The sequence below is a fragment of the Suricata suricatta genome, chromosome 6 (assembly GCF_006229205.1).
Source record: "Suricata suricatta isolate VVHF042 chromosome 6, meerkat_22Aug2017_6uvM2_HiC, whole genome shotgun sequence".
NCBI classification, from domain to species: Eukaryota; Metazoa; Chordata; class Mammalia; order Carnivora; family Herpestidae; genus Suricata; species Suricata suricatta.
In genome coordinates this window covers 116,922,872-116,931,394 of record NC_043705.1, presented here as the reverse complement: position 1 = coordinate 116,931,394, position 8,523 = coordinate 116,922,872, and positions in this window count along the sequence as shown.

The following is an 8,523-nucleotide window of genomic DNA, read 5'->3' as shown; positions in this document are numbered from 1 at the left end:
AGGTTGGATTGAGTAAAGAATGTTTCCATCCTAACTGTGGGAGGCCCGAGCATCTTTTCATTCACAACCAGAAAGAGCTCTCCTCACCCCCACTACCCGAGACTGCACATTCTGCTGAGAGCCCCAGGCCAAGTTCAAAAATCATAGTGCAGCTTCTCAAATAGGAGTGAATAATGAATGCACCTGGTACTGAGACATATTACGTCAGCTCCAGGTGGCAGAGATCACTTCACAGGTGGCCTCCTTTCCTAGTCAAGCTCCTTCTAGTAATAAAATCCACAGTAAACTGCTGAAATCACCTAGTCTAACCCTCTCATGATACAGAAATATCTACCAAGGTTCAGAAAGGTGAAAATTACTCACCAAAGATAAACCCCGATCTCCTGACTCCTAACTCAGGGCTTTGACGTGGTGTCCCTCCCAGCTCTCACTTCTGCTCTGAAGTCTCCACAGAGTCCCAGGGGATTCCCTGAATCTCTTCACACTCACCCTTCCCTGGATTCAATGTGACTTCATTTTATACATATTTTCATTATAATCTTCTCTCAAGTAGCCCCCAGTCTTAACTAAATTAAAAATTGATGTCTAATGAAATCATTAATATAAAGCCACAAGATCACTGCTAAATAAGAATGATAATAGTGACCTGACCTCCAGAGAAATGGAGAAGTGATCAAACCACACTGTTGTTTTAACCTGTCTATAATTATAAAAAGACGTCTATACGTATAAATGAACACAAGGTCACATGGACAGTGAGTCAGCTTTCAGAAAACTCAGGTCACAGTTAAAGCACTAAATTTAAAAGATGCTGATCTCTTTCTTCTGCCACTAAATTATATGTCCTGGGAGGGTTAATATACCAGTCTGGGCCTTGATTTTCTCATCTATAAAATGAGGTATTTGAAATAGGTGAAGATGGTCAAAACATACAACTTCCAGTTATAAAACAAATAAGTCCTAGAGATGTAATGTACAGCATAGCGCCTATGATTAATAATACTGTATTGTATATGTGAAAGTTGCTAAGGGGTTAGATCTCAAAAGTTCTTATCACAGGGAAAAAATGTGTAACTATGTATGGTGATGAATGTTAACTAGATCTACTGTGGTGATCATTTTGAAATATATATAAACATCAAATCATTATGTTGTACAACTGAAACTAATACGTTATATGTCAATTAAATCTGAATTTTAAAAAAGAAAAAAATGAGATATTTGGACTACATGATCTCTAATTTCCATTCTAGGACTAAATTCTATTCTATGTTCTAAAAATAAAATAGAGGTAGTCCCTCAAATTTAGTCTTCACTTTGTTATGAGACAAGAGGTTTTGGCTCTGGTCCATTCAGACCCACTCTCTTTCTTTTTTATAGTTTATTTACTTTTGAGACAGAAAGAGACAGAGCACAAGTGGGAGAGGGGCAGAGAGAGAGGGAGACACAGGATCTGAAGCATGCTCCAGACTCAGAGCTGTCAGCACAGAACCCAAGGTGGGGCTCAAACCCATGAACCGCAAGATCATGATCTGAGCCAAAGTTGGACATTTAACCACTGAGCCACCCAGGCGCCCCAAGACCCACTCTCTTTCTTATCTCTTCCACCATTTTCCCTGTTGGAATGTAAACATTCAAGGGATGCTTACAAATATTGATGTAAATAATGATAAAGGGTTAAATCTGAAATCCCTCACATTTACTATGAATCAATTTAAGCAAACAACTAAGATGATTCTTCTTAACATCTAGTGAGCGTTTTGGTGACTGATCCATTTAAGAAAACAAAGTTTTAGACATCAGAGAACTTAAATGGAAAACAGGTCTTTGCAGGGGGACTCCAGGGAGGCTTGGGTCACAGGAGTACTACATGGGTAGTAAGACAACTATCCAATATAGAAAGAAGCAGAAACAGGGTTTGGAATTTGCTGCACATACCCTGAGTGTGCAGTGTTTCTGAGGCCTTAGTAGGAGCCACCTTGGGCTTTAGATACTTGCTCTGCCTGCTCTGGGCCAAATTCCTGGGATGTGTAGTAGCAAATGAGGGGATTTAGCATTGCCTCAAAGGCCTTTCACTTCCATTTTACCCAGGGAGGCAGAGGCAGAAAAGCCCTTTATGGTCCAGGAAAGAGTCCTAGGGTCCAAGCAACTGAAAATGTCACAACACCTGAAGAACATCATGTGCTTTGAGGACTACAAGGTTACCATCTGTAAGGAACATCATTCTAGTATAATCATTCATTAAGAACAGACTAACAGGGGCACCTGGGTGGCTCAGTCGGTTAAGCGTCCGGCTTCGGATCAGGTCATGATCTCACAGTTTGTGGGTTCGAGCCCTGTGTCGGGCTCTGTGCTGACAGCTAGCTCAGAACCTGGAGCCTGTCTTCAGATTCTGTGTCTCCCTCTCTCTCTGACAGATTCTGTATCTCCCTCTCTCTCTGACCCTCCCCTGCTCATGCTGTCTCTCTCTGTCTCTCAAAAATAAATAAAAAACACAAAAATTAAAAAAAAAGAACAGACTAAATTTCATAGATTGTCTGCAAAAATATTCGCCTCCATATTTTAGAAGTCATTCAGCACAATCCTAAATCATTAAAAAAGAATTCTACAATACCTTCATGACTTCAAGAAACAGAAACAGAAACTCATTTGGCCTAGCTAATGTGACAAAAACAGAGGGAAGTGCTATGATATATGAGGTAGACTGTTTCTCACCTACCCAATCACCCATTCCCTTATTCCAACATTAGGTAATAGATAATGATTGCCTTAGCCATACATACTTTCCCCCACTTTCTCAACTTCCTTTTCTGTCAGCAATAGTCATGTGATAGCCATGTGATCCAGTTTTATCCAGTACAATAAAAGGGGAAGTCTGCTAGGGACGTTTCTGGGAAAGTTTTCCTTTCCTGATAAAAAGGGCAGATAAAGATAGTGCAATCCCTTCCTCTTTGAACAAAGACAAGATGTTGGGAACTATAGCTTGAATGATGTAATTATGAGGGGTTAATGTTTGAGAAGGAGAACCATAGAGATGCCGCTCTGCTGTCACTGAGCCCCTGAATCTATACCCCCAGTCAACTACCTCCGGACTACCTATTTTAAAGGGAAAGTAAATGCTTATTTGAGTAAGTCTCCATAACTTAGGGGTTTTTTCCTATTTTTATTTTTGCTAAACCCATTCCTAACTAGTCAGGGAAATCTCATGAAACCCAAGGCCAAAATCGAAACAAACTTGACTTAATCTCTTGATACCAATTGCATCCAATGACCTAATCCAACTTCAAGTCCAGCCTCTCTTGACTTTGCTGATCTTACTCCTATTTTGTGCATTTCATACATATACTACTCATTTTTTATCTTGCTTCTGAAAAAAACTGAATGAAGAATTTACCATTTTGATCTTTATTAAGAGACTGGATTATTTCTCATTTGGGGAAAAAAAGGTTGGGTTTCCATTTATTTTAACTAAATTTAGTATGAGATAATATGTGTTTCTTTCTATGAAGAGTACCCCAAGCTAGGTGAATTGGATGGCCCTGTGTTTAATCTGATGCATACATTTCAAAGATTTGCAACTAGAGTAACATTTTAAGTGCAATAGGCAAATACTAGATACCGTAAATTACTTGTATACCTCTTCACCAATAGAGTTAGGCATAGGTGTTGATTAACAAAGTTCATTAAAAGTATCAACTCTACCATGCTGCCATTCCTAATGTGGTTTTGAGCATCAGCATATAGAAATTGTCTTTACATATGAGTTTCTAAGGAACATAGGCTCAGATATATAGAAAAGAAAGATACTTTTTTTCCGTATCTATAAACAAAGAGAAAGGGCTGCAAAGGGACAGGTCCAGAATTTCAGTATGTGCTAATATCTCTCCAAGGGAAAGACAAGAGAAGTCTGCTTCAAAATGATAAATTTTGGCTATAATGACTACCGGGGGTTACCTTGCAGGTAAATACTGCATGTAACTTCCATAACCTCTCCTTTACTCATGAAGAAATCAGCCATAGGACATAATGTGTCTATGTTCCTACCTAAGCTAAGAAGGCTTTCCCCATAATTCTTATCTTAATTTCATTATAAAACAGTGAACATTAATTAATATTTTCTATGTATTATTCCATCTAAATCTCATAAAAATCCTATGAGGCAGGTACTGCTGATAGTCTCATTTTACCAATGAAAAACCTAGAACCTAGAATGTCAAGTAACTTGTCAAGGGCACACAGATAGAAAACTAGAACTTACATTTAAACCTACGGTGTTTAGTTCTATAGTCAGAAAGCTAAACCACTATGCTCTGGAGCAACCCACATATGTGAAACATTTCAGTGACCACCTCGAAGCAGGCTACTTCAGAGGGAAATTCAGAGGTGGGTATTCTCATAATAGGAAACAATCCTCTGATCTTGGCCTTCTAGCCATGTGGTGCCCAATCATCAGCCACAGAGCTGATGGTTCAGACTACCCACCACACAGATGAAAGCAGGACCTGAAACAGGATTCCTGAAAGGGCTGCTAAAAGCCCTGCCTTCACCCTGAGTGTTTTAATGCCTATAAGTTCTATTAGCACTTGTACGAAAGGATGGTTAAACTCATGGGAACTCATGGGGAGAAGATGAGCTGCTCTCGCCCTACCCGGTTGCTTAGTTGCAAAAAGGATCCATTAAGATTATTCACGTTCTGATTCTTCTGAATAAGCTCTTCACAGGTGATGAGAAGGTCACAAAAACTCACCAATCTGTGTACTGTAAATCACGATATCCCTCTATCTTAAGCATTCTCTCCTTTACCAGAGAACTCTATCTGAAATGTGTCACTTGATATGAATGAGTCTATCAGATTATTTTGATAATGATCAAATGAAAGCTAGATTTAATAAAGGAGAAAAGGAGGAAAGTCATATTTCTGTGTGGAGAAAACAAGGAAGCAGGGAAACTCTCACTGCTTTACAATTCAAGCTAAGATGAGCCCTGGTCACGGGGGACTAACAGGCCTGAAGAGTTTCCAGGACATGAGGTTTTCCATGCCAAAATCAGCCACTGCGGACTGGGATCATCATAAGATTGGGAACCAATCACAGATTGGTCATCCTATTACTGATTCAAGTTTGTCCATCTGTCTAATGCCCAAGATAATTTCTCCGTTATCAATATTCTGAAACCAATCTAACTGTCCTTTAATGGGTTAATGGATAAACAAACTATGGAACATCCATAAAATAGAATAATACCAGCAATATAAAGGAACAAATTATTGACACACGCAACAACTCACATGAATCTCAAAGGCATTATGCTGTGTGAAAGCAGTTTCAGAAGACTACATGCTGCGTGAACCAATTTAAAAGATATTCTTAAAAACAAATAGTGATAGATAACATGTCAGTGGTTGTCAGAGGATAGGAAGTAGGAAAATGCATGAATATAAAACAATGATATGAAAAAGTTTTTCAAGGTAATATTATTCTCATTCATGGTGATGACAATACGAATCCATATATGCATTAAAATCCATAGAATTTGGCCGGACCAGGGTGGCTTACGTGGTTAAGCATTCAACTCTTGATTTCAGCTCAGGTCATAAACTCACAGTTCGTGGGTTCAAGCCCCAAGTCAAGTTCTGCACTGGGTGTGGAGCCTGCTTAAGATTCATTCTCTCTCTCTCTCTCTCTCTTTCTCTCTCTCTCTCTCTCTCTCTTTCTCTCTCTCTCTCTCTCTCTTCCCTGGCCACTTGCACTCTCTCTCCTCCCCCAAAATAAATAAACATTAAAAAAATAAAAATTAAATTAAATTAATAGAATTTTACACCAAAGAAAATAGCCACTTTTACTGTGTGACAATTTTTAAAATCAAATAAATTCATTCATAGAGACTGTTCATGAAAAGAAAAAAGTTTATCCACATACCCATCTATGACATAGGACACAGATCACTTACTGCACAAGAAGTTAGGAAATACGAGTTCTTGACCCAATTCCTTTTAACTTGATGCATGCACTTCAGTACATTACTGAATTCAAAGCTTCAGTGTTCTAATCAGTCACAGAGCCATGAATTAAGTCTCTAAAATCTATCTGACACAGCTCTAAAATTCTGAGGCTAGGATCTTGCATCATATGGAATTCCCCATATTGTTTGTCTTAAACTCTACCAAAGACTAAAATTAGCTAAGTGTAGGAGTTGGATTGACAGACATCAAATGAGAGTACTTCCTAATTTAATATGTTCTCAAAAGAAGTAAAGGGCAGAAGTCTTTCCCTACCAGAAAAAAAAAAAAGAAGAAGAAGAAGAAGAAGAAAGAAAAAAAAGATTAACTTCAAACTCAGTAAGCTTTCTTAGGCATTTAGTCACACAAAGGACCCACTAGCTAATGTCATGTAAAATTTTAAATCCCTTCTTCCCTTCTTGCTCAAAACAAGACTTACAAACTAAAGGACAAAAAAGAGAAAATCATGACTCTCCACCTGTAACTAAGACTTACCATTTTGGTTTACTCACTCTACATTAGAGATAAGATGGAGAAGGAAGAAAGGACTTTATACCATTAAGAGATTTGAAATTACTCAAGTGGGTGTGTATTCAATCTAAAAGCAATCAAGCTGCTGATAGTTTCATACTGAAATTCCAGAACAGAAAACATTGCTATTTCAACTATATTGGAATGTCCCTTAAAGTTTTTACCTCCATTTCTAATGGAGAAATTCCTGTGGAATAGAAGGAAACAGAAAGGTCACTTTATACAGGACTTAGGAATCCCTAAAGGATATTAAAGGGAAATGCCCTAACAAATCAGTGTCTTGCTTGTACCAGGGAGGATTTCAAAGAAGATTAAAGGGAATTGTGGAAAAGGCTATCTCTCTTAAATTCTGTTTTGATTTTTGGGATTTCTGGGTGGCTCAGTTGCTTAAGCTTCCGACTTTGGCTCAGGCCATGATATAGCGGTTCTTGAGTTTGAGCCCCGTATTAGGTTCAGTGTGGACAGTTCAGAGACTGGAGCCTGCTTCAGATTCTGTGTCTCCCTCTTTCTCTGTCCTTCCCCTGCTCACAATCAGTCTTACTCTCTCTCTCAAAAATAAATAGGGGGTGCCTGGGTGGCTCAGTTGGTTAAGCATCTGACTTCGGCTCAGATCATGATCTCAGTTTGTGGGTTCAAGCCCTGCATTGAGCTCTGTGCTGACAGCTCAGAGCCTGGAACCTGCTTCAGATTCTGGGTCTCTCTCTCTCTGCCCCTTCCCTGCTCACGTTCTGTGTTTCTTTCTCTATATATATTTTAAAAAAATTTTTTTAATTTTGTTTTAATTTTTAAAACCTTTGGTGTCGTAGATTTGCTCCAAATTGTAAACCAAATAACACTGAACACCAAATAAAAAGAATAATAAATTTTACACATGGTGTCCTGATTTTTTTTTACCTTTTTTTTTTTTTTTTTTAGTGTTTATTTATTCTTGAGACAAAGAGCACACACGCAGGGTAGGGAAAGAGAGAGACAGAGTCTCAGAATCTGAAACAGGCTCCAGGCTCTGAACTGTCAGCACAGAGCCCAATGTGGGGCTTGAACTCATGAGCTGCAAGATCATGGCCTAACCCAAAATCAGCCTCTTAACCCACTGAGCCATCCAGGTGCCCATCGGTGTTCTGATTCTTAAAACCACTGAAAACCATTGGAGTATTAAAAACTGTCAACTCACATATTCTATACATTCACTTATGTCACAAAATTGTAGTTTCATAAGAGCCTCTTCATGCGACAAAAATTGTGATGAGTTTATCTGGGTATTGAATTTTCCTGCAACCCTTTTATCTAGTAAAAGGCAATTTGAACTGTATGGCAGAAATGAATCTGTGGAAATTCACCACCTCTTAAAGCTGTGTAAATTTAAAGTTATAATTTGAAAACATAAAGTCATTCTTGAAGTAAGTATAATATGACTCCTGAGTCCATTCCCTCTTAGAATTTTAGAGCCCAAGGACCTAGTGGTCACCAGATAGAACCTCTGAGCTGATGCAGAAATTCCACTGCAGCCCCCTTGCTGGAACACTTGCTAGAGCAAAGAATCTGCATCTAACAACGTACAGCACAAGACAAAACTGCACCATTGTAAAACAACTCCAATCCAATGGCCACCCCTTCTGGTGACGGAGCCTGGATCTGTTTCCGGAGACTTCCATCCCCCTAGAACAGGTTCTGGCCTCAAGGGTGCAAAATATCTTCTCTTCCTTCTATACATCTGCCCTATGTCTATAAAAACTGCAAAAAAGCATCACTTTCCCCTTGAACGAGTCTTCATGTGACTAGAATTTTAGCCTCTTTTTATCCTTGCCGCCCTCCTCTAAATCACTAGTGACTTTTACATTCTGTACACCTAGAGCAGAACACAATGCCTGCAGTGTACCCAATTGACCCAGAGTATGCTTCTATTATTGTGCTACGAACGCATTAACATTATTTACCATGACAGGGATACATTCCTTAAAGAGAGCTTTCTTTCAAAGAGGAAATTTCCTCATCTG